Source organism: Macaca nemestrina, chromosome 15 (assembly GCF_043159975.1).
Source record: "Macaca nemestrina isolate mMacNem1 chromosome 15, mMacNem.hap1, whole genome shotgun sequence".
Taxonomy (NCBI): Eukaryota; Metazoa; Chordata; class Mammalia; order Primates; family Cercopithecidae; genus Macaca; species Macaca nemestrina.
This window is the reverse complement of record NC_092139.1, coordinates 12,204,445-12,230,820: the sequence shown is the minus strand read 5'-3', so window position 1 is coordinate 12,230,820 and position 26,376 is coordinate 12,204,445. Positions and strand designations below refer to the sequence as shown.

General features: G+C 40.9%; 1 long non-coding RNA gene across 16 annotated transcripts in view; it reads left to right on the top strand.

Annotated features, from left to right (window-relative positions):
• Positions 1-26,376, top strand: part of LOC105470662 (uncharacterized) — a 411,643-nt gene that overhangs the window by 370,787 nt on the left and 14,480 nt on the right. The gene's annotated exons all lie outside the window — the stretch shown is intronic.

Here is a 26,376-nt window from a genome sequence, read left to right as displayed (position 1 = left end):
TGTCCTCCAGTTCTATCAATGTTGCTGCAAATGACAGGATTTCATTCTTTTTTATGAATGAATAGTATTCCATTGTGTATATATACCACATTTTCTTCATCCATTCATCTGTTGTTAGACACAGGTTGATTCCCTATCTTGGCTATGGTGAGCAGTGCTGCCATAAACATTGGAGTGCAGCTATCTCTTTGATTTAATGATTTTCTTTCCTTTGGATTGATTCCCAGTAGTGGGATTGCTGGATCATATGGTAGTTCTATTTGTGATTTTTGAGGAAGCTCCATACTGTTTTCCATAATGGCTGTACTAGTTTACATTCCCACCAGCAGTGTATAAGAGTTCTTTTTTACTCTGAATCTTTGCCAGTATTTGTTATTTATTTATTTATTTATTTTTGGTCTATTTGATAATAGCTATCCTACCAGGGGTGAGATAATACCTCATTGTGGTTTTGGTTTGCATTTCCCTGATAATTAATGATATTGAGCATTTTAAAATACATTTGTTGGTCATCTGTGTATTTTCTTTTGAGAAATGTCTGTTCAGATCATTTGCCCATTTTTAAATTGTATTGTTTGGTTTTTGTTTTTGCTGTTGAGATGTCTGGGTCGCTTGTAAATTCTGGATATTAATTCCCTGTGAGATGAGTAGTTTGCAAATATTTTCTCCCATTTTATAGGTTGCACACTATGTTGTTTTCTTTTCTCGTGGAAGCTTTTTAGCTTGATATAATCCCATTTGTTTATTTTTGCTTTTGCTCTCTGTGCTTTTGAGGTCTTAATTCATAAAATGTTTTTTCTGACCAATGCCTTGAAGTGTTTCCCCTGTTGTTTTCTTTCAGTAGTTTTATTGTTTTGAACTTTATATTTAGGACTTTGATCCATTTTGGGTTTATTTTTGGTAGAGTGAGAGATGGGGGCCTAGTTTTATTCTTCTGCACACGGATCTCTAGTTTTGCCAGCACCACTTTTTGAAGAGACTATCCTTTCCCCCAAATGAGTGTTTTGGTACTTTTGTAAAAAGTCAGTTGGCTGTGGGTATGTGGATTAATTTCTGGGTTCTCTGTTCTGTCCCATTAGCCTATGTATCTGTTTTTATGTCAGTACCATGCTATTTTGTAGTATATCTTTAGGTCTGGTTGTGTGATACTTCCAGCTTTGTTCTTTTTGCTCAGGATTCCTTTGGATATTCAGGATATTTTGTCGTTACATCTAACTTTTAGATTTGTTTTTCTATTTCAGTAAAGAATGTCATTGGTATTCTGATAGAGATTACATTGAATCTATAGATTGCTTTGGGTCATTTTAACAATATTAACTCTTTTGATAAATGAGCATGGAGTATTTTTCTATTTGTATCATCTATAGGTTCTTTCATCAGTATTTTACAGTTTTCATTGTAGAGGTCTTTTACCTCATTGGTATTTAATTTCCTAGGTATTTAATTTTCTAGTAGCTATTTTAAATAGGATTACTTTCTTGATTTCTTTTTCAACTAGTTTGTTGTTTGTATATAGAAATGCTACTGTTTTTTAAATTATACTTTAAGTTCTGGGATACATGCGCAGAACATGCAGGTTTGTTACATAAGTATACACATGCCATGGTGGTTTGCTGTGCCGATCAACCCATCATCTACATTTTGTACAATAATTTTGTATACTGCAACTTTACTGAATTTGTTTATCAGTTCTAATAGTTTTTTTGGTGGATTTTTTAGTTTTCTCAAATATAAGATCATATCTCAAACAAGAATATCTGGTTTCTTTTTTCCTAATTTGGATGTCCTTTCTTTTTTTCACTTGCCTAATTGCCTTGGTTATGACTTCCATACTATGTTGAAAGAGTGGTGAGGGTGGACATCTTGTCTTGTTGTAGTTCTTAAAAAAGAAGCTGACATGTATATCAGCTTAAAAAATAAGCTTTCAGCATTTTCTAATTCAGAAACGTATTAGCTATAGGTTTGTCATATATCCATTTATACTTAATTTATTAAACATTTTTATCATTAAGGGATGTTTGAATTTTATCAAAAGATTTTTCTTCATCTATCGAGATGATCATATGGTTTTAGTTCTTTTTTCTACGGATGTGATGTATGATGTTTATTGACTTGTATAGGTTGAACCATCCTTGCTTCCTAGGATAAATCCCACTTAATCATGTTGTGTTATCTTTTTGATGTACTGTTAGATTCGGTTTGCTAGTATTTTTTTGAGGGCTTGTTTATCTATGTTTATCAGGAATACTAGACTGTAGTTTGCTCTTTTAAGTTTGTGTTCTTGTCTGGTTTTGATATCAGGGTTATGCCGGCCTCGTAGGATGAGTTAGGAAGAATTTCTTCTGCTTCATTTTATAGAATAGTTTGAGAACTGGTGTTAATTATTCTTTAAAGGTTCAGTAGAATTCAGTGGTTAAGCCATCTGGTCCTAGACTTTTTTGTTGGAAGACTTATTATTGCTGGTTCAATCTCATTACTTGTTATTGGTGTGTCCAGGCTTTCTGTTTCTTCTTGGTTCAATCTTGGTAGGTTGTATGTGTCCAGGAATTTATCTGTTTCCTCTAAGTTTTCAAATATGTTAGTGTATAGTTGTTTATAGTAGTCCGTCGGGATCCTTTATATTTCTGTTATATCTGTTGTGACATCTTTTTTTGTTTTTGATTTTATTTTGGTATTCTCTTTTTTTGAAGTCTAGCAGATTGTTGATTTTATTTATCTTTTTAAAAAACTGACTTCTTGTTTTGTTAATCTTTTGTAAGTTTTTTAGTTTCAGTTTTGTTTATTTTTGTTCTGATATTTTAAATATTTTTTTTTTCTTCTGCTAATTTTAGGTTAGGTTTGTTCTTGCATTTTTAGTTCCTTGAGATGCATCAAGTGGTTTATTTGAAATATTTCTAGTTTTTTATGTAGGCATATTTTTTTGCTATAAATTTGCCTCTTAATACTGCTTTTGCTGTGTCTCATGGGTTTGGGGATATTGCATTCTATTTTTATTTGTTTCATACATTTTTAAAATTTCATTCTTTATTGTTTCCTTCACCAATTGGTCATTCAGGAGCATGTTGTTTAATTTCCATGTATTCATATAGTTTTGAATTTTCATGTTGTTATTAGTTCCTGGTTTTATTACATTGTAATCAGATAAAATATTTGATATGATTTTAAGTTTTAAAATTTTTTTTGAAACTTGTTTTGTATCCTAAGATATGGTCGATCATGAAGAATGGGGTGTTGTAGTCACCAAATATTATTGTATTGGGATCTATTTCTCCCTTTAGATCTAATAATATTTGCTTTATATATCTGGGTGCTCCAGTGTTGGGTGCATATATATTTGTAACTGTTGCATTCTCTTGCTAAATTGATCCCTTTATTATTATTTAATATCCTTCTTTGTTTCTTTTTACAGTTTTTGACATGGAGTCTGTTTTGTCTGATATAAATATAGCTACCTCTGCTTACTTTTGGTTTCCATTTGTGTGGAATATATTTTTTCATTCCTTTATTTTCAGTCTATGTATGTCTTTACATGTGAGGTGAGTTTCTTCTAGGCAGCATATAGTTGGGTCATGTCTTTTATCCATTCAGTCAGTCTTTATCTTTTAAATGGGGAATCTAATCTGTTTACATTCAAGATTATTATTGATATATAAAAAGACAATATACTCTTGTCATTTTACTGATTGTTTTTTAGTTGTTTTGTGTATCCTTCATTACTTCCTCTCTTAGTGTTTATTTTTGTGGTTGGGTGGTTTTTTATAGTGATAGTGTTTGATTTTTTTCCTCTTTGTCTTTTGTGTACTGGTTCTCCCAGTGAGTTTTATAGTTTTGCATGTTTTCATGGTGGTTAGCATCTTTTCACTTTTTAATGTAAGACTCTGTTGAGCATTTCTTGTATGGCTGGTATGGTGGTGAAGAATCCCCTTAGTTTTTGCTTGTCTGTGAAAGATTTTATTTCTCTTTCATTTCTGAAGGATAGCTTTGCTGAGTATAATTCTTGGCTAGCAATATTTTTCCTCCAGTACTTTGGAAATATCATCCTGTTTTCTCCTGGCCTGTAAGGTTTCTGTAGAGAAATGCATTATTAGTCTAATAGGGATTCCTTTATACGTGACCTGATGCTTTTCCATTTTTGTTTCTAGAATTCTATTTTTGTCTTTGACTTTTGACAATTTGACTATAATATGGCTCAGGGTAGACCTTTTTAGATTGATTCTATTTAGGGATCTTTGAGCTTCCTGGACCTGGAAATCTAGCTCTCTCCTAATACTTGGGAAAATGTTAGCTATTATTTCATAAAATATGTTTTCTATACTCTGTTTCTTCTCTTCTCCTGGAACACCCATAATGTGATAGTCGTTACTTAATGATGTCCCATAAATCCTGTAGGCCTTCTTAATGTTTTTTTCTTGCGTCTGCCTGTGTTATTTCAAAAGACCTGTCTTCAAGTTCAGAAATTTACTCCTCTGCTTGATCTAGTCTGTTATTGAAACTCTTGATTATATTTTTAATTTCATTCATTGAATTCTTAGCTCTAGGATTTCTGTTTGGCTCTTTTTTCGTGATAGCAATCTCCGCTGAATTTCTCATTCATATCATGAGTTGTTTTCCTGATTTCACTGAATTGTCCGTATTTTCTTATATCTTACTGAGTTTTCTTGATTATTATTTTGAATTATTTTTTCTGGCATTTCACGTATTTCTTATGATTGGGGTCTGTTACTGGAGAATTGTGTTCCTTCGCAGGTGTCATTTCCTTGCATTTTTTATGTTTGATGTGTCATGTTAATTTCCATGTATCGGGGGAAAAGTCACTTCTTTCAATTTTATAGAGGAGATTTTGAAGAGAAAGATTTATTCATAATCATGGGTCTTGGAGGGTCAGTTTGGTAGGGTTTGTTGGCTTTTGTTTTATGTGAATGCAGTAGTGCAGTCTCCATGTAGTTTCTTCAGCTGTAATCCATGCTAGTGATGTTTGCGAGCGTCTCAGTGACGTGTGCTGAGAAAATATGTAGTGTGATTGTGTGGCTTTGCTGGGGGTGGGATTGCTGGGCGGTTTCTCAGGTCAGGGGCATGTGAGTGTTCATGGTGGATTGGCCAACCTAGGATCTGCCTTGCTAGGGTTGTAGTCATGGGACTGTTACTGTAGCTATGGGCATAGATGCACAGTTGCTTGGCCAACATGGGAGCATGCCTGCTAGGGGCAGACCATAGTGCTTTTTCTCAGGCTCTGGACACAGTTGCAAGGCTGCTTGGCTTGCCTGTCAGTGTGTCTTCCTCCCCAGGGTTGTTTCTCAGGTCTGGGATGCAGATGCAAGGCTACCTGACCAGCCTGGCGAGTGTCTGTTTGGGGAAGCTCAGAGGGATGTTTTAGCAGTTCAGGATGTAGGCACACAGTTGCATGACTGACATGGGGTTATGCCTGTCAGGGGCAGCCAAGAGGGCTGTTTCTCAGGTCCAAGGTGGGGGCACATAGCTTCTTGACTGGCTTAGGGACATGTTAGCTGCTTGGTGGCTGAGGGATCTCTCCTGCTCAGGAGAGGGCACACAGCAGCTTGGCTACCTCAAGAGTGGGTAGCCTCCCAGCACTTTGGGAGGCCGAGACGGGCGGATCACGAGGTCAGGAGATCGAGACCATTCTGGCGAACACGGTGAAACCCCGTCTGTAATACAAAAAACTAGCTGGGCGAGGTGGCGGGCGCCTGTAGTCCCAGCTACTCGGGAGGCTGAGGCAGGAGAATGGCGTAAACCCGGGAGGCGGAGCTTGCAGTGAGCTGAGATCGGCCACTGCACTCCAGCCTGGGCGACAGAGCGAGACTCGGTCTCAAAAAAAAAAAAAAAAAAAGGGTGGGTAGCCCTGGGTGGAACGGCCAGACTGTTTCTCTGGCTGGTAGTATAACAGCAGAGGGTTGGTTTCCCTGATGTGGAGGACCAGACTCATAGCCAGTCTTTGGCCTATGCTCCATGCTGCTGGAGTTGTGGTGTCCAGCAACCACTGCAGTGTTGGTGGAATGAAGATGGATCCCCACTGCTGGAGAGGCTACTGGACCCCAGAGCAGTGTGCACTCCAGAGGCAGCTCTGGTCTCAAGGTGGCACCATGCTGCAGCCGTTTGGTTCACGGGGGTGGGGTGGGGGTGGGAAGTGTGGAAGTGCATACACACTGTGCTCCTACTCTGGGGCAGTGCAGCTGCGTGAATTCCGAGCAGCTCTCCAAGCCAGACTCAGGACTGTGGGGTTCCTCTGCAGTAAGAACTGTAGGTGTTTGTGGTGGTGATAGGGACTGGTGGGGATCTTTTGCTTGCCTTTTTCCTGCAAGGGGAAATCCCTTCTGAATCTGGGCAGATCTGATCCAAGTGGGGAAAAAGAGGGGGCAGAGGCCAGATTCCTCCATGCTGCCTTCCTGGATTTCCAATCACCACAGATGTGTCTCCACTCTCCCACTGCACTCCAGTACTCTCTCTTCAGCACTCCAGAAAATCTTAGCCATTCATTGACATTGTCTGTTCTTGGGGGATGAACACTAGGCCTCTCTAGTCAGTCACGTTGCTGATGTCAGTCTTTGAAACATGATATTTTAAAGGTTAAATTATATTTGATTTTATTGATATACCATTATTTATGTATGGTTAGACATAATGATTGTTCTGTTTTTTTGCAATGTTGTATTTTATTTATTGCATTTTCTCTGTCTTTTAGCTGTTCTGTGTTTATCATCTATATAGTGCTCAAGAATCATAATCTTGTCTTTTTATTAGAATGTCAGAGATGAGTAAATGGGCTTTTAAAGAAATAACTCACAAAGATTCAACCTACAGGAAGCTTTTTGATTCTCTTAAATAAATGTTAGTGAATATATATGTTCACTTTTATAATATAGATTAAATTCTGTCAATTAAATGAGTATGCTTGTATCTTTCCTATTTGCTGATTTGTTGTGAGTTGATGTGCAAGTCTTCATTTTGGATTAAAAGAGGCTACAGATGTGTACAGAATGGGTATGAAAATTTCCTTAAAAGAGAGAATAAAAGGATGGCTTAACTCTTGCTAGGTTAAAACCCAGCTTTGGCATTTGTTTGATCAGTACCCTTGGACATCATTTTTTGAGTTGTAAGACTTATAGAGACCTCAACTTTCTCATTTGTAACTTTGTGGGAGATAATATTATGTAAGATTTTGCAGATTAGATGTTAGGATTATATGGACAAAGAATATCAGTTGTGTATCATGGAGTACAATATACTAGGAGTACCCATGCACAATAGACATTGTTGTTATTATTTATTCTAGATTCTGTCTTAAAGCAGTAAATGTTAGATGTCTTTTCTGGAAATGAGACAGAAGAAGTGACAGAGGCCTTGAATTATTTGACCAAGCAGTTAAAAATGTAATTCTTTTTGAATAATCCTATACCTGGCTTTTCTTTTTATTTTGCACAGCTTTATTGACATGTAATTTACGTACCATAAAATTCACCTGTTTACATGTAAAATTAAGTGATTTTTAGTAAATTTATAGAGATGTGCAGTTATCACCACAGTTCAATTTGTGAGCCATTCCATCCCACCAAAAAAGTTCTCTCAGACCCATTTGAAGTTACTCCATGTTCCTACTTTCAACTCTAGGCAACCAGTAATCTACTTTCTGTCTCTAAAGATTTGCCTTTTCCATACATTTCATGTAGATGGAATCATACAATATGTGATCATTTTCATCTAGTTTTTTTCACTTAATGTAGTGTTCTTGAGATTCATCTATGTCCTACCACGTATCAGTACTTTTTCCTTTTGATTGCCAAGTAGTATTCCACTGTGTGGACATACTGTATTTAGTTTATTCAGTCATCTGTTGATGGACATTTGTATTGTTCCCAATTTTTGGCTATTATGAGTAATGTTGCTATACATATTCATGTATAGGTCTTTGTGTGGATATAAATTTTCAGTTCTCTAGGATATATACCTAGGAATGGAATTACTGGATTGTATGGTAATTTATATTTAACTTTATCTATTTATTTAAAAATTTATTTAAGAACCTTAAAAAAAGTTTTAAAAATTAACAGTTTTAAAATTGTACCTATTTATGGGATACATAGTGATGTTGCATTACATATAATGTATCATGATCAGATCAGGGTAATTAGCATATCTATCATAAACACTTATCATTTCTTTATGTTGAGGACATTCAATATCCTCCTTCTAGCTATTTGAAACTACATAGCATTGTTAACTATAGACATCCTACAGTGATGTAGAATTGTAGAAGTTATTCCTCCTATCTAGTTGTAATTTTGTAATCTTTAACAATTTTCTCCCTACCCTCTCATCCGCCTACTCTTCCCAGCTTCTAGTATCATCCATTCTACTTTTTACTTCTATGAGATCAACTGTTTTTAGCTTCCACACATGAATAAAAACATGCGGTGTTTAACTTTCTGGCTTATTTCACTTAACATAATGTCCTCCAGTTCCAAACATGTTGCCTCAAGTGATAAGATTTCATTATTTTTTATGAAAGAATCGTATTCCGTTGTGTATGTGTACCACATATTCTTTATCCATTCATCTGTTGTTGAATACTTAGGTTGATTCTATATCTTGGCTATTTTGGGAATGCCAGTGTCTCTTCAATATGATTTTCCTGCCTTTTGATAAATGCCTAGTAGTGCGAGTGCTCGATCATATGGTAGTCCTATTTGTAGTTTTTTTGAGGAATCTCCCTACTGTTCTCCATAGTGGTTGTACTAGTTTACATTCCCACCAACAGTGTATAAGAATTGCCTTTTCTCTGAATCCTTGCTAGCGTTCGTTAGTTTTTGTCTTTCCAATAATAGGTATCATAGCTGGGGTGAGGTGATATCTTATTGTGGTTTTGATTTGCATTTCTCTGATGATTAGTGACGCTGAGCATTTTTTCATTTATTTGCTGGTCATTTCTGCATTTAACTTTAAAACAGTTTTCCAACTGTTTTCCAAAGTGTCTGTACCATTTTACATTTCTATCAGCAATTGTCCTGCTCTTTTTGAGTATATTCTCATTTAGTATAAATCCCAGGCCGGGCGCTTAACATAATGTCCTCCAGGAGGACGGGTCTTTGTGTGCTTACAGGCTCATGCCTGTAATCTGAGCACTTTGGGTGGCCAAAGCAGGCAGATCACCTGAGGTCAGGAGTTTGAGACCAGCCTTGCCAACATGGCAAAACCCTGTCTCTACTAAAAATACAAAAATTAGCTGGGCATGGTGGCACATGCCTGTAATCCCAGCTACTCGGGAGGCTGAGGCAGGAGAATCACTTGAACCCATGAGGCAGAGGTTGTAGTGAGCCGAGATTGTGACATTGCACTCCAGCCTGGGTTACAGAGTGAGACTCCATCCAAAAAAAAAAAAAAAAAAAAAAAAAAAACCCAAATATACTCACATTTTTCAGCAAACCAGTATCTTTTGTTTACCCAAACAAACAATGAGAATATCTAAGAGTTAGGATGCCATGTACATAAGAATAAGCACTTTTAAGAAACTACTATGGGTAAGGCACATGACATTGTAAACATATTTTCTGTGAATACATAACAACCATATGAAGCAATTACTGTTACCACCTTTCACAGACTAACCGACAAGAACCACAAGGATTAATGAGGTTTCAAAGCAGGCCAGTGACTTGTGGGTAGCAGCATCGGGATTTGAATCCAGGTCCATCTGGTTCCAAAGCCAGTGCTGCACTGACTGCCAAAGCAAGAAACAAATTCCTGCTGTCTACATGATTAACATGATTATCCAGACTGAGAAATAGTCTTTACTAAAGAGTGTTTAAAAATGGCTATTAATGGCCCCAGGGATAGGCTTGCTTTCTCTTAGCCACAGCCTCTCTTGTCTTCACCCAAAGCAGACGGAAGGATAAGGATCAACATTTCGTGGTAAATATGCTGAGAGTCTGGAACTGAAATGAAGGTCGTGTGGGGCCTCTGTGAGAGAAGGCGTCTGGAACTGTTTGGTGTGCTTCTGCTACACTGGCCTGCGGCCTATGCCCATCTCTGACTTTTTCTAGCTGTGTGTCTTTGAGCACATTGGTCAACCTCTCTGAACCTGTAGATGAAGGTGAATAACAGTTGCACATCTTGAGTGGTGGTGAGGATTTGAAGTACTTGAAATCATTACTGGGGAAGTTTCACCACTGTGCAGCACCAAGTGCTGACAATAGGACCCTTCCTTCCTGTCTTAGTCCACTGGAGCTGCTCTACCCATAATGCTATAGACTGGATGGCTTATCAACAACAGAACTTTCTATGTCAGTTCTTGAGACTGGGAAGTCCATGATCAAGGCTGCAACATATTCGGTGTCTGATGAGGACCCACTTTTTGGTTCACAGACAGCCATCTTGCTGTGTGTCCTCACATGGTGACATGAGCTCTCTGGGCTCTCTTTGACAAGGGCATTAATCCCATTCATGAGGGCTCCATCTTCATGGCCTAATACCTTCCAAAGGCCCCACATCCTAGTACCATCACCTTGGGGATTAAGATTTCAACATAGGCATTTTGTGGAATCACAACCACTATAGGACTATAGGACTACAAGACTTCCACACTGTCACCTTTTCTCTTTTGAGAGGCTTATGAGTGTCCTGAGCTGTCAAAAAGAGGACTACCCATTTAGGAGCAGTCCTGGCGGGGATCAGAAAATTCTTTGGACATGTGTGGGAGACTCTTCTGCAGGACAATACAAGGGTGAGGTGGCTGGCAAGGGACAGCCCCTACCTGCCTGAGAAGCGAATAGCCAGGGAAAGGAGACAAGGGCTCACCTTGCACAGGGCTGCCTGCTGTGGGCAAGGGATGGTGCTTTGAACTCTCTCAGGGCTAACTGCCCCTTCCAGGTGGCCTTGCCTACAACTGAGTTCCGGATACTGTTCCAACCTCCTCTGAGCTCCATTGAGTCACTGCACACTCCTAGCCCAGGTGGCTTTCATCTCATCTCCCCAGGAGCAGGCTAGTGAACCTCTCCCTCTATCCCAGTGGTTCTCAACCTTGGCTGCGTAGTGGAATCATTTAGCAGAACATAAAAAGATAATGATGCCCAAACCCTACGCCTGGAGATCCTGACTTAATTGGCCTGGGGTGTGTCCTAGGCGTTGGAATTTTTTTAAGCTACCCAGGTGATTCTAACATGCAGCTAGGCATGACAGCCATTGCTTGTTCTCACTGCAAATCAGTATCATGTCATTTTCTATCTCCTGGATGAGCTGGAGCTAGCTGGTCTATACTGGTTTTTGAGGGCCCATTATTGAAATTTCAGGAACTTTACAAACCAGTTATTAAGAATGGTCATTATTAAAAAAATAAATTCTGTAAACTTCCAATTAAATAAATTATATTAATAGCAAAGATAATAAAGTCTCAAAACTAAGTACTTCCTAATTATTTTATATTTTACTGTTACCTACACTCTTTAGGTTATTTACATCTATTGCATCTCTGTTACATAGTATGACAATATTACATAATCAGGTACTATGGTGAATCATTTCCCACTGCCACGTTCAGTGACATCATGTTTGTAGCTTGAAATAGTTCATGGTGGGAGTATTTACACCATAGACATTTGCTGATTGTCTAGACTTGAGAAAATGATAGAAGTCCTGTTAATAATGCACATTAAACTTGAATATATTTCATGTCTATAGCTGTTGTGAAGAGCATAAAAAACTGAGGTCATATTCTTCCAGTATTTGAAAGCTATGAAACAATTCAGCAATAAAGCAGCTCATATCATCAGTAAATAAGTATAATTTCTGTATTTTTGTATTTTCACTTTAATTTTACTCTTTACTGTAAACAAAAATATTAACCAATAATCATGTCTCAACTGTACTCATTTGTCAATTGTAACCATAGGTTGACTGTGGGTACAAGGGCTGGGAAGGAAATCAATGAAAGTATTATGTGAGAATCAATTAACTCTATGGAATTTATAATAAAGAAACACTGAATATCTTATTATTATTTGCAAATTGTGTGCAACATATCCTTTATATCAGTAAAATTTGTAGCAAACGTCTACGTGTATATATACATCTTTTTTTTTTGTTTTTCCTGGAGAGCCAATTGTTAAACTTAGAACATCATGCTACCACCTACCTCCATACCTTTCTTCAAAAGATCTTTATCCCCTGACTCACTCTCTTTTCTCCATATTCCTGATAAGGCTGTTCTTCCAGAAGGCAGAGGAAAGCCCTTTGTTATAGTCTTTACACGTTAGCCTTCCACACCTCTTGGAGAAGACTAGGAGGGATCTGGAGGGGCAAACAGAAGATATATGACATAATTAGTTGTTTTTTTATTATTATTAATAGATTTCAGCTGTGCCTGGAAGTCACTCAATCCTCAAATCACTCTTTCTTTTTTTCTCCTTTCCTTCCCTTCCCCTTCCATTTCCCCTTCCCTTCCCTTCCTTTCCTTTTTCCTTTTGAGACAGGCTCTTGCTCTGTCTCCCAGGCTGGAGTGCAGTGACACAATCATGACTCACTGCAGCCTGGACCTCCTGGGCTCAAGCAGTTCTCCCCGCTCAGTCTTACTAGCTGAGATCATGGGCACACACCATCACACAGGGCTAATTTTTAAATTTTTTGTAGACAAGGTATCACTATGTTGCCTAGGCTGGTCTCAAACTCCTGGTCTCAAGTGATCTTCCCACCTTGGCTTCCCAAAGTGCTGAGATTACTGGCATGAGTCACCAGGCCTGGCCTCTTTCTCTTTAATCTATCTCTATCTGTATCTCTGTCTCTGTCTCTATCTCTGTCCCTACCTCTGCCTCTTCCTCTATATCATGAACATATAGTCTACATCTATATCTATATGTCTAGGAAGAGAAATATATACTGATAGATATGTGTTTGCATCAGATATAATGATGATTTTTCAGAACCATTTAAGAGTAAGTTGCAGACAGGACGTCCCTTTAGCCCTAAATACGATGTTTATTTACTAAAAACAAATTCTCAAATTTTTTAACATAATGAAAACACAAGTATCATAAGTAGAAAATTAAAGTTAATATAATGTTAGTATCTAATATACAGACTTCATTCAAATTTTTCTAATTTTCACAGTAATGTCCTTAATAGTAAAATAAAATCTAAGAGCACGTGTTTCTTTATAGTAAAATGAAATCTAAGATCAAATGTAAAACTGATGTCTTTATAGGCTCAGTTCTGTTACTGTACCTGACAAATGGGTCGATAGACATACAAACTCGTAGCTGTATTTGCAAAGTCACAGAGAACCCATTTGAAAATGGCCTTCCCTGGGCATGTCAGGCTGAAACCTACAACTCTTTCTGTTGGGCCAGGCAGAGAAGAATTTCTTGTTGGGATTCTCAGAAGACTGGCAGTACACTTGGTGTACAGGCAATACTTGTTCAATGTGTATTTAACACTGAACAAATATTAACATTATAACATTAAGCATTATGTGTTTAATGTAATTAATGTAATGTAGTTATGTAATATTAATGTAATGAAATTATATGTAAATAGTATAACATTAAACAACCAAACCTAGAAAAAAAAAAAGATTTAAAAGTAGTTTCCGTATCACCTAAGAATAAAAGTATTTGAAACCTAACTCATCTGAGAGTTGAATTTTCTAATTGAAAATTAGAGGCTTAGGAGGATGTTTAAAAAAATCTTTCTATTACTTGGGTATCGTTGGGTGAATTGTGGTGTTATTTATAATAATTGTCACAATCACCTTTGAAATTCTAGCAACTCCGACACATTGATGAGAATAAACAGATTTTTCTCCTTATCAAAACTAGTCCTTTTACTAGAATCTGAAGATGTCCTTCGGATTCAAACTGAGGACTCCGTGGATACTGAGGCAAGGATGTGAATGCCAGTGGTGTGTGTGGAAGGTAAGCCCAGGAAGCACTGGTAGGAGAGTCAAGATGCAAGACAGGAAAAGGTAGAAACAAATAAAGGGTGAATTATCTAATAAGTCATGACTGTGGACAAATGGGGCTCACCCCCACTGGGTGACTCATGGAAAGAGTGAAGAACAGAGTTCTATGGAGTTATTCCAACAGAGGGTCCAGGAAGCTAGTGCATTTATCCACCCAGTCCCACTGGTTGTTGGTAAAATCCTGCTCCCAACAATCCTAAGGCCCCAGCATATCCAGTCTGCCTCATGCGAGGGGCTAATGGTCTCTGGCAGCCTGCAAAATCCCTCTTGCAAGGGCTCCCAGCGCTTGTAGCTGGAACCTGCCATGTCAGGCTGCACGGGCATGATGCTTGTCTAGGGATAGAGACGGGGCACCTTCAGCTTCTACATTTTCCATTCCTGCCATTTGGAACCAGGTTTAATGGAATTAGAGAAGCATTTGAAAAATTAGATATTTGTTGTTTAAGAAAATATGATCAATGAAGGGTCAAACTTCTTCTTCTTCTTTTTTTTAATGAAATGAACACGTAACAGTTCTTCTATGGCTTAGCCATCGCAGCCTCCAGTAGAAATGGGTATGAAGATAATTGCATTATAGCTAACGAGTAGTGGAAAGAGTGAAGCTAACACCAATCGCTTGAGGGAACAAGTAAATTAAATGCTGATGACATTGACCAGGCAGCAAACTACATTCATTGATTATTTTAATTTTCTCTCTTCTACACTCAGTTAAACATCCATAGCAGTGGATTTCAAGGTAACCAAAAGGTTGTTTAGCATACTTTTAAAAGAGTCAGGAACAGCGAACAAAAAGGCCCCTATCAAACAAACAAAAAATAACTTGTCTGATGCGTGTTCTCTACATGTGGGTGTACATGAGTGATTATTTGCCTTTATGTATCTGCTCCTCAGAAGGGGTGCATATGTGTTTCAACAGAAAGGAAGAAAAAGAGAAAATTGTCAGGTGGAATATTTGAATAAAAAAGGGAAGAATGGCCTATCCTAGGTAATTCTGTCATTGTACAGCATTTTAAAACTATGATATTATGTGGTAGAAGGAAGTAGAAACTTGAGGGGAGAATAATAAAATGAAAGGGAGAAGGTGAATTTCTGTAGCTCTGGCTTCTTAGATGTCCACTGCCTTTATCTGAAAAAGGAACTCAACCTGCTTGGAAACTTAGGCTTTACAAACAAAATGAAACAAAAAGAGTTTAAAGATATTTCTATTTTTAAAACATTTTATTTATTTATTTTTGAGACACATTCTCATTCTGTTACCCAGGCTGGAGTGCAGTGGCATGATCTTGGCTCACTGCAACCTCCGCCTCCTGGGTTCAAGTGATTCTCCTGCCTCAGCTTCCCTAGTAGCTGGGATTACAGGCGTGCCATCATCACGCCTGGCTAACTTTTGTATTTATAGTAGAGACAGGGTTTCACCATGTTGGCCAAGCTGGTCTCGAACTCCTGACAGGTGATCCTCCCGCCTCGGCCTCTCAAAGTGCTGGGATTTACAGGCGTGAGCCACTATGCCAGGCCAAAAGATATTTCTAAAATGGCTAACTAGTTGTTGAGTTTTGATGGGGATTATACTAAATCAGAAATAGTAATCAAAAGTAAAGAACTGATAAGGAAATAAGTTGAGTTATAGTGAAGGGTCTTTTTAAGAGAATATAAATCCAACCAGATGCTATTTAAATATGCCTTTCTGTTTTCACTGTTTAGTGACTTGTCTGGATTAAGTTGTTGAAGGACTAAGGCTGTGTTAGGATTCGAATGTGTCCTCACCAAAAGCATGTGTTAGAAACTTAATCTCCAATGCAATAGTGTTGGGAGGTGGGGCCTAACAGGAGGTGATTAGGACAGGAGGGTTCTGCCCTCATGAATGGATTAATGTCATTGTCATGGGAATAGGTTTTTTATTTTCAAAGTTGGTTCATTATAAAAAAGTGAGTTCACTGCTCCCCTACTCCCTGCCATCCCCCTCTCACCCTCTTGCCTTCTGCCACAGGATGACTCAGCAAGCAGGCCCTTGCCAGACGCTGGTGACTTGATATTGGACTTTCCAGCCTTAATAGCTGTGAGAAATAAAGAAATAAGTTTATTTTCTTATGAGTAACCCAATCTCTGTTATTCTGTTAAAGTTGAGTGAAACACAAAGATAGGCTGCATTGTGAAAAGTGGTTATTTGAACACAAAAGTTTATTCCTCCTAGAGCACTATTAAGAGTTAGTTGGGCCATCGTTCTGGTTCTTGAACTTTAAAAAGCAGGGAAATGTCCAAATGAACCTCTGACACTAAAGGATTAGAAAAACGTTAATGCCAAGAGTTGTGCTTAAAAATGATAATGCAGATGTATTGGTATGAAGCACTTTCGATCCTCTATAAAAAGTGCGAACAGGCCAGGCATGGTGGCTCACGCCTGTAATCCCAGCACTTTGGGAGGCCGAGGTGAGCGAATCATGAGGTCAGGAGTTTGAGACCAGCCTAACCAACATAGTGAAACCCTGTCTCTACTAAGAATACCAAAATTAGCTGGGCCTGGTGGCACGCGCCTGTAATCCCAGCTACTTAGGAGGCTGAGGCAGGTGAATCACTTGAACCAGGAGGCGGAGGTTACAGTGAGCAGAGATCGCGCCACTGCACTCCAGACTCGGGGATGACAGAGCAAGACCCCATCTCAAAAAAAAAAAAAAAGCAGATTCTAGGAGGTCATCCTGCTTCTCTTTTTGCATTTCTTATGTCCTCTGAGCATATTAATAAGCTGGAGGCAGCACATTTTAAAATATGGGGCTTTGTCTATTCCCCATGAGAAAGATAAGCCTTGATTGACTTTCCCTTACTTTTATCAAACTTAAGCCAAATATATCTCAAAGTTCCATTTTGTCTTCTTCTTCACCACATGTCCTGTGCAGAAAAATCACTGGAATGGAGGAATTCTGGAGATATATCATTAGTGCTAGCACATGCTGATGACTTGTAGCTAGAACAGGGAAGATGCTGGAAGGCATGTGGTCTCCAGTACATCCCAAAGTCCAGGGACCTTAGCAAATAAAGATGCTGACTTCTCTGCCGTAACCGTGCCTGGGTCCCGCGGAAGCCAGTATCAGCACTTACGGGTCCTGTGTGTTAGGCTTCAAGTCTAGATGTTTTATCTCTGTCCTTGATTCCCTGATTTTTATTCATGTATTTCTTTTTCAGTTTTAGTGAGTTATAATTGATTTATTAGTCTGCTTTCACACTGCTATAAAGAAATACCCGAAACTGCGTAACTTATAAGAAAAGAGGTTGAATTGATTCGCAGTTCCACACGGCTGGGGAGGCCTCAGGAAACATGGCGGACGGTGAAGGGGAAGCAAGGACCTTTTCACATGGCGGCAGGAGAGAGAGAATGAGTGAAGGAGGAAACTGCCAAACACAAAACCATCAGATCTTGTTAGAACTCACTCACTATCATGAGACCAGCACCGGGGAAATCGCGCCCATGATCCCATCACCTCCCACCAGGTTTCTCCCTCAACACCTGGAGATTATGGGGATTACAGTTCAACGTGAGATTTGGGTGAGGACACAAAGCCTAACCTATTAAGTGAGGACTACAAATTGTATAAATCAAGGTGTTCAACATGTTCTGATATACATATATATTGTGAGACAATGGCCACAATCAAGCTAATTAACACACCTATCACCTCACATAGTTGTCCTTGATTTTTAATTTTTTATTATTTCATACACTCTAAGAGCAAAAACAAGGTATTGACTTGGGTTGCTATGTAAGTTCCTTAGACACACATATATGGGCACACACACACACAGTCATAAAAAATACTATTTTTTTTATTTTTTATTCAGCCATAAAAAAGAATGAAGTTTTGATATATGCTACAAAATGGTTGAACTCTGAAAACATGTTAATTAAAGAAGCCAGACACAAAGAGTCACATGTTATATGATTCCATTTATGGAAATACTCAGAATAGGGGCATGAGTGTCCCCCCACCCCGACTGCAGCACCTGGGGGAGGCAGGTCCCACTGACCCACGGAAGCCGTTGGACCCACTTGTAGGGTGGCCGGTGCAGGGCGTGAGGTGCTGGCACACAGGTGAGGAGTCCTAGAAAAGTAGCACGCAGATTGTGCTATCAGCAAGCCTGTCATCTAGTGGAAGAGACCGGCTGGGACAAATAGCCCACGTGTGGACACCGCTGTGGGCTGGTGGCAGGTGTGGAGAGGGTGCCATCAGGCATATGAATGGTGGGGTCTTCAAAGGCGTGTGCAGCTGCTGGAAGGGGAGGCTCTCCTGAAGACACTATCGGCCAGCCTGCCTGTGCCTTTAGTGCCCTGGCTGCCTGAAGAGCCTCACCCCTGGGCCCTGGGGGCCAGGACTCCAGGACTCTGACCACCTGCCCTCCCCCAGCCTCAACAGCTGCACCTTCTCATTAATACTGATGCACCGACCACGGGACACAGCTGGGAGGCGCTGAAGGACTGGGCCATGGCTTTTCCCAGGCCCCACTCAGGCTCCTGAGCCTAGAAGGTGAAAAGAGGGCTCTCAGGGACTCACAGGGGCTCGCTGCTAATTGGCCCTGCCTTCCCTTCCGCCTCAGCAATGGGCCAGGAAGCTGGAACTTTGTTATCTGGGTAATTAGCTTCAGGCCTTGGACTGAGGCCGGCCAGGTTTCGGGGCTGCTTCCCACAGGCTGTGCACCCTGACCCCAAGAGGGAGGCGAGGTGCTGCTGATGACAGCTAGAGGCCAGACCTGGGGAGCAGGTTTGGAGTATCCTCTCCCTCTGCCCTCCCTGCCTGGACCGCGCCCCCAGGGCTGCTGGGCCTGGTTATCGTGTGGGGCCTCCTGACCCAGTCAAGGGCATGGAGCTTTGGGAAGGCGATGCCCCTAAGGGTGCCAGTCCAGCCAGCTGCCCCACCCCTCAAGCCCAGCCTGGCCCCCGAGCTCCGCACTCTGGAGCCCTGAGCAGCCCTGTGGGCAAGCAGCCCCCGGCATGGCCGAGCACCTGGAGCTGCTGGCAGAGATGCCCATGGTGGGCAGGATGAGCACGCAAGAGTGGCTGAAGCACACCCAGGAGCGGCGCGCTCAGCAGGTGAAGATGTGGGCTCAGGCTGAGAAGGAGGCCCAGGGCAAGAAGGGTCCTGGGGAGCGTCCCCGGAAGGAGGCTGTCAGCCAAGAGCCCCTGAAGCAGGTCCTCTTCCCTCCCAGTGTTGTCCTTCTGGAGGCCGCTGCCTGAAATGACCTAGAGGAAGTCTACCAGCTCCTCAGGAGTGGGGTCAGCCCTGACCTGGCCGCGGACGGCCTGACGGCGCCACACCAGTGCTGCATCGATGACTTCCGAGAGATGGTGCAGCAGCTCCTGGGGGCTGGGACCAATGTCAATGTCTGCGACAGTGAGTGCTGGACGCCTCTGCATTTTGCGGCCACCTGTGGCCACCTGCACTTGGTGGAGCTGCTCATTGCCAGTAGTGCCGATCTCCTGGCAGTCAACACCGAAAGGAACATATCCTATGACCTGATGAGCAGACGCTGGACTGCCTGGAGACACCCATGGCCGACGTGGGATCACCCAGGACAGCAGCTAGGACGCCCGGGCACCCAATAATGGGTATTGGTTTCCTTTTGGGATGATGAAAATGTTTGAAACCAGATAATGGTGGTGGTTGCATAATTTTTTCAATATGTTGAATGCCCCTAAATTATATACTTTAAAATGGTAATTTTCTGTTATATACGTTTTATCTCAAAAACGAACCAATAGAGGAGCATCCTGCAAAATAGCTGACCAGTCCTCAAAATGAGCAAGATTATCCAAAATAAGGAAAGACTGAGAAACTGTCACAAGAAGATCCTAAGGAGACATGACTCCTAGATTTAATGTGGTGTCATCAATGGAACCCTAGAACACAAAAAGGACATTAGGTAAAAAATAAGGAAGTCTAAGTATATTACAATTTTAGTTTCTAACAATGTATTAATATTATTTCATTAAATGTAACCAATGTTGCATACTAATGTAAGATGTTAGTAAGAGGGAATACTGGATGGAGGGTATATGGGAATTTTCTATGATATCTTACATTTTTTCTGTAAATCTAAACTACTCTATAATTAATAAAGTTGATTTAAAGAGAGGAGCAGCTGCATGTGCCTTTTGTGCTTTGTCTTTTCCCTCTTCTTTCCTCCTTGTATGTAACTCAGAGCTTGCAGGAGGAGCCTTGAGGACGAGGATGTACATCAAGGATAGTGAGTGGGAGGCAGAGGCAGACTCCTGCTTCCTGCCCTGTCCCGCTGTGTTCACACTTCTTGTTACGTGAGAATAAGAAAATAAAAGAAAAATTTAAAAATGACCATTCTTTTAAATCAAATATATTTTGTTTAATTAAAAATTCACTGTTACCATATGTATTAGTTTCTTAGGTTTTGCATAATAAAGGACCACAAATGGGTTGACCTAAAACAATAGCATTTTATTGTCTCACGGTTCTGGAGCTCAGAAGTTTAAAATCAAAGTGTAGAGCCATGCACCCTCTGAAGTTCTGGATGGAATCTTCCTTACCTCTTCCCAGCTCCTGGTGGTGATGCTTTACCTCTGGCATTCCTTGGCTTGCAGCCACATCACTCCAGTTTGTCTCCATCTTCACAGTGTTCTCCCTGTGTGTCTTGGTTTTCAGGTGGCGTTTCCCTCCTCCTATAAGGACATCATCATGTTGGATTAGATCTTTCCCCATTCCCCACCCTGCCTATGACATCATCTTAACTTGACTACATCTGCAAAGACCTTATTTTCAAATAAGGTCACGTTCATCAATATCAGTGGCTGGAACTTCAACATATCTTTTTGGGAAACATAATTCAGCCTGTAACACTGCATTTTTCTCATTCTATAATGGACATATGAAAACAGTTTTAGAAACTAGCATGGGCCTACGGACAGGCATTTGGGATGAATGACATGTGTGATTTAAAAAACCTTCACAACTTTATGAAGTTCATGCTCAAGACTTACTATCCCATTTTGCAGGTGATGAAATTGAGACATAGGAAATGTAAGTCAGTTTTTCCTGGGTTGCACAGTTAAGAAATGATGGATTCAGAATTTAAACTTAGACTATCCTCAAAGTTCTTGTACTTTCTATCAAATTGTTCTCAGGCTGCCCGAGGTTTTAATGAATCAGATCAGGAAATAGAGAATGAGATTCTGATTGGAGGCTTATCTTAGCCTCCTTTATATTCATTTAGGCTTTTCCTTCCTCGCTTTTCCTGCCACCATCCTTATTGAACTGAAGGCTTGCCTCATACCCTGGCTTGCAAGCCTCTCGCTCCTTCCACCATTGTGGCTTTCAAATTTGATTTACTGATATCTACTTGTCTAAATGATAAAATAGAGAAAGCTTTTACAGAGTAAGTTTATCACAGAAATGTAACTATTACGTGTATTGTGCAAAATGATTCTTTTTTTTAAATCCAGGCAAATACATTGGAGTCATTAATTTGAATACTAAGTACAAGATTCTGTTTAAAAATCCACAAGATGAATAACAAATCATAATTCTGGCAAGGCAAAGACATTCTTCAAAGCCATCGTTTGTGTAATCCATTGAAGATACTATGATAGTAGCTCGTTGATGGCTGATTTAGAGCCTAGCACATGTGCCATTACCTTTCTTGGGAGATATATTTCATGCATCCTCACATTACAAGCAGTTGCTGACTTCAAAATGGATTGGGTTACAAAAGTTCATCTGAACTATATTCTTTGATATTGAGAATGTTTCACACATCCTTATAAAGCACCTATTAGGTGACTATCTTGCGCTTGGCTGTGTAGATAAAACAATTAAAAAACAAACAAATAAACCAATACAGTCCTTGTTTTTTGAGAGTTTAAACGGGATGAATGTGGTGCATTGAATTGCAAGTCTCAGCTCTTCACTCCTCTTTGGACATCCCTGCCCTTAGCCCCCTGACTTTCATTTCCTTGTATACAGACTGAACGTACTTCCCCTTTCCCTGGCTGTGGGGTTGACTATGTGACTTGCTTTTGGCCAATGAGGTGTTAGCAGATGCTGCAAGCTAGATTTTGCCAAGTCCCTGAGCAGTTGAGCTTGCCCTCTGCCGTGGCTGTGAGGAGTGCTTCCTGCAGGTGTTTATGCCCTTTACCCTGAGCCCAGAATTCACATATGTGCCCCCCACACCCCAGCTGCTCCAAGGACCTACAGCATTATAGCTGCCCCAGCCAACCCACGGAACCCTAAGAGAGAATATATATCCTTGTCTTTCTCAGTCACTGAGTTTTGCCATTGCATAGCATGTTTATGGCAACAGTTAAATGATAGAGGTGGGGAGAACTCCTGCACTACACACATAGTTCCAAAAAATAAACCTGTAATCACTGGAGCATGGTACAGACATAGAGTATGTTGAGACACAGAGCAGTACATGGAATGAGGCTTCTGAGACACCAAGAAGGTCTCCCCAAGCAAGTGGCTTTCAAGCTAAGACCCAAAAACTGAGCACGAATTGGTTGGGTGAAGACAGAGGGCAAAGGAATCCCAAGTAGAGGGACTGGCACCTGCAAAGGCCCTGTCTGAGGTTGGGATACATTTGGTGTTGAGATGAAGAAGTAGATGGTGAGGGGACCAGATAATACAGGGCTTTGTAGAATGAGGATTTTGAAATTTATTCTAAGAGCATTTTATTGTAGAATCCTAGTACAGTCAACCCTCCATATACGTGGGGTTCCAGGACACACTCAAATCCCGCTGTCTGCCGTGTGGAACCTGTTTATAGGAAAAGTTGACCTTCCATAGAAGCAGGTTTTGCTTGTTTGGTTGAAAAGAATCTGTATATAGTGGACCTGCACAGTTTAAACCAATGTTGTTCAAAGGTCAAGTGTACATGAGACTCCTGTGACTGGCTCAGCAAACCAAATTTCCCCTCAGGGGTGTTCATCCATGAGGTTATTCTGTTTTTCTCTGATTACTGCCCCTGCGTATGTTCGGGTGAATCTTCTCTTTCCCCTTTGGGTAGCACATCCCTTCATGATGTCTTGGACAGATTGCATAACTTTTCATTCCCTTTTAGCTGCTAAAATCCTATCTGGTTTAAAATTTTAATCATTTGTTCATGGTGAACATTCCCTTCGGTTATGGACAGGCAGGCTCGTGGCTAGAGAAATGTAAAGCTGGGGACCAAGTTATGATCCATGTACTTACTTCTCTCACTTTCTTAACCACTTGGAATGGAGTGGACCACAGGTTGTGTGGTGGATGCCATAGGGCACCTCCCGGATCCCCTTCTGGACAAAGGACTTGCTGAGAGTGAAGCAGGCAGGTGGTCCTCTGTGGTCATCCCACTTTCAGGGGTCCTGTAGCTGAAGAGAGACACTCCACCTATTTCCTGGGGCGGTCTGCATCCATTGACCAATTGATCCTCTAACCCCAATTCCGGATAGCTCTGAAGGTCACCCCAGCTTCAGAACTCCCTGCATAGTTGGCTGAGGCTTACACTGTCACAGCATCATAGCTCAGCTTCTCCCTCTGCTCATTCTCACTCCCTTGCTTCCCTTCTACTGGCCTGGCTCCTCTCTTAGTCTTCTTGAGCTGCTATAATAAAATGCCACAGGCTAGGTGGCTTAAAAAACAGAAATTTATTTTCTTACAATCCTGGAGGCTAGAAGCCCAAGATCAAGGCGCCAGTAAGGGTGGTTTTTGGTGGGGCCTCCCTTCCTGGTTTGCAGATAGCTGCCTTCCAGCTGTGTCCTTACATGGTGTGTTAGTCAAGGTTCTCTAGAGGGACAAGACTAATAGGATAGATGTATATATGAAAGGAAGTTTATTGTGGATTATTGACTCACACGATCACAAGGTGAAGTCCCACAATAGGCCATCTGCAAGTTGAGGAGCAACAAAGCCAGTCCAAATCTCAAAGCCTCAAAAGTAGGGAGGCAGCCTTCATTCTGTGGCCTACACCACTGGTGTAGATCCAAGAGTCCTAAAGCTGAAGAACTTGAAGTCTGATGTTCGAGGGCAGGAAGCATCCAGCATGGGAGAAAGATGGAGGCCAGAAGACTTGGCCAGTCTTGTCCTTCCACTTTCCTCTGCCTGCTTTTATCCCAGCTGTGCTGGCAGCTGATTAGATGGTGTCCACCCAGATTGAGGGTGGGTCTGCCTCTCCCAGTCCACTGACTCAAATGTTAATCTCCTTTGGCAAGACCCTCACAGACACACCCAGGAACAATACTTTGCATCCTTCGATCCAATCAAGTTGACACTCAACATTAACCATCACACATGTGTTTCCAGTATGCAAGGGAGAAGAGAGAGGGAGCTCTGGTGTTTCTTCCTTTTCTTACAAGGACACCAGTTTTAAATTGGCTCAGTGCCTCAGCCTCATAGTTAAGGTCATTTAACCTTAACTGCCTTCTTAAAGGCTCTGTCTCCAAATACTGCCATGTTGGTGGTTAGGGTTTAAACACAGAAATTTTGATGGGGACACTAGTCAGTCCATAGCTGTTTCTCGAGATACTCATCTCTGTCTCTGTCTGTTTCTCAGGAACCCAACCCACCATGAGCTGCTTATGCCTCTTGTCTGGCTCCATCTCCTCAGATTGCTTTATGGAAGAAATGCTAAAAATAAAAGGGATAATTTTTAAAAAATAAACTGTTATTAAACAAATTTTTAGATTTACAGAAAAGTTGCAAAAATGGTACAGAGTTTCTATAACCCTCACCCAGTTCCTGTAAGGCTTTCATCTCACATTAACGGGATACATTTGTCAAAATTAAGAAACCAACATTGGTACATTACTGTCAACTGAACTTTAGGCTGTATTTGGGTTTCACAGTTTTTCTTTAATGTCTCACTTCTGTTCCAGGAATTAGCCCAGATACCACTTTTCATTTAACCATGTCTCTCTAATCTCCCCTGGTCTGTGATAGTTTGTCTTTCCTTGTTTTTTTTTTTATGACCCTGGCAATTTTGAAGAGTGCCAGTTGGATATTTTGCAGAACATCACTCAGCTGGGGGTTATCTTCTTTTGTGCAGTTAGAGTGAGATTTTGGGTTTTGGGGAAGAAAACGACAGAGGTGAAGTGCCTTCTCATCATATCCTCGTGGGGCACATGACGTCCACGTGACATCACTGGGATGTTCGACTTGATCTGTTGGTTGAGGTGGTGTTTGCAGGTTTCTCCACTGGAACATTTCTCTTTTTCCCTTTTCATACTCTGCTTGTTGGATGTAGACAAACATCTTTTACTTAATGTGCTTGTCTTCTCTCTGGACATTGCATCTCTGCTAACACTGCCTGGCCCCTGTGCCTCTACAAGGCAGGTGTCCAGATGCTGGCTCTCTTGGAGCATCTGACCCAGCAACAGTGGGTGACATGAAGTACTGGCTCTGGTTCAACCCATTTAGCTTCTACCCCGGAGGAAAATGAGGCCAAAGGAAGTTAAAGACCCAGCGAATCAGGGTCAGCTTATTGACTTGGTGTCAGGTCTGCTGTCCTCAATGCAGCATTATTTCTTAACCTGATATGACTATGGACATAGGGACAGAGACATAGATGTCCAAGGTGAGAGCTGGCTCATGAGGTGTTGGACAGAGCGTGTGGTGGCTTTGCTCTCATGTCCCTGTCAGCCTCAGCCTCTTGCTCATCGCCCAGGTTTGAGTCATACTTTCACCTCCAGAGGCAGGAGCTGGGGTCAACCCACCTTGCTCACAGGGATGGCAGCGGAAGAGGGTGGTTTCCAAAGGGAAATCAAGGTGCTGTCCTAGGAGGAGCCACCGATGCCAGACAGCACAGAACAACATATGGCCACTACAGGTGTGAAATCCAAGGGGTGACAGCAAGAAGTTGAGGGTTTCTGTGACTCCTGGGCCACTTTGCTGGGGATCTTTAATGCGTAGAGGACATATTGTATGTATATGAGTTAGGCTTTGCATATGTCATCTGAGCCTATTCTTTCTATATTGTATGTATATGAGTTAGGCTTTGTATATGTCATCTGAGCCTCTTCTTTCTTTGCATTAGATAAGTCAAAGAAAACAACACAATCTAATAATAATACTGCATCCTTGTATATTATAGGAGCACTTTGTATATTATAGAAGTCCTTTTACACATTCAGTCTCATTGATTCTTGCAATGATTCTGTAAAATAAGCATCACAGATGTGAATGTCCCCCCATTTTACAAGTGAAGCAAGTGAAACTCAGAAATATTCAGTCAATCGTTTGATTCCATGAGAGCCTTGCTTACTTCCCAGTCTGCATTCCAGTACATGCGTTGGAATTCTCTCCCCGTGTAACTCTCCTTCCGTGTGCCTTCTCATGCCAGGGGCAGGCTAGAAATGCTGAACCATTAAGGTCCCTAAAAACAGTCTCTGGACCAATGATGAACGTGAATTGGAGATTAAATACCCCAGC